General features: G+C 38.9%; 1 protein-coding gene across 2 annotated transcripts in view; it reads right to left on the bottom strand.

Annotated features, from left to right (window-relative positions):
* Positions 1 to 1,129, bottom strand: part of LOC101852086 (trafficking protein particle complex subunit 9) — a 43,832-nt gene that overhangs the window by 42,051 nt on the left and 652 nt on the right. The window lies entirely within an intron of this gene.

Raw genomic sequence — 1,129 nt, 5'->3', positions numbered from 1 at the left:
CACACACACACACACACACACACACACAGGAGCAAATTTTTGGGTCTATATCTATATTTAATTTTCAAGAGCTAGTCTAGAGATTTTTAGACGAGTGTAAAAACGTGAAAAAGAAAGGTTTCACAACAGAATGAAATCAAATTAGAACAGCCCACAAACAACAACAAACATTAACAAATAAGGGCGTGTGTCCACCTGTCCGAAGAAAATTTGCTGTTTTAACCCTAAATGTGCGTAATTAAAAAAAAAAAAAAGTACAGGATATTATTAGCCTACATGTAAATTATGGAATAACACACATTAAGGGGCTTGCCAGTGTCAGTACATTGGTCGCAGCAGTGACAAACGCAGATATGTCAGTTCTATGTGTCGTTATCAATTATAACCCTCCGTAGATCTAGATCTAGATCTAGATCTAGACAGCACACGAGTGAACACAACACATTACGTATAAGAGCAGCACCCTTCATAGGCAACACGTCATTATATCTGTAGCGAAAAACTGTTTGGAGTTGTAGCATTTCTTTATATAAATATTTACTGCCGACATTTTTTGGACCGATCGAACCACATTGTAAACGAACAATCTTTGAAGGCCTCTATACTTTAATTATAGATCTTTATAATATCTTAAATTTGCGGGAAAGGATGAGATTACAGAGTGTTCGTAGAAATAATGCCCAGCTTTATTTTCCCGAATGTTCGGAGAAATAGTGCCTAGATTGCTAGATCTAGCTTTATTTTCCCGAACGTTCGTAGAAATAGTGCCGGCCTTTGGCAAAAGGGATTATTGGGAGTGTATACAGACCCGGTAACCGGGAACAAAGTCACAAAGTATACAGACCCGGTAGGGGAACTCTTTTGTGATTTCGGAGAGTTTCAGCGCCCTCTTGGCTCAGGGTAGACCTAGGTTCTTCTATCTATGGTCTAGATCTAGATCTAGGCAGACATAAATCTTTGATCTATTTCGCGGCTAGCCTAGATCTAGATCTAAATGAAGATTGCGGATGTCTTTTCGATGAACGATCGTTTTTACTCCGTTTTGGAGTTGGAGGAATCACAATTTAAAGAAAAGAACAATGTCATAATTTCAATCGAGCAGTCACCCTCTCTATTTCTCTGCCCCCCC

This window comes from Aplysia californica, unplaced genomic scaffold (genome assembly GCF_000002075.1).
Source record: "Aplysia californica isolate F4 #8 unplaced genomic scaffold, AplCal3.0 scaffold00084, whole genome shotgun sequence".
NCBI classification, from domain to species: domain Eukaryota; kingdom Metazoa; phylum Mollusca; class Gastropoda; order Aplysiida; family Aplysiidae; genus Aplysia; species Aplysia californica.
This window is presented reverse-complemented; position numbering and strand designations above follow the sequence as displayed.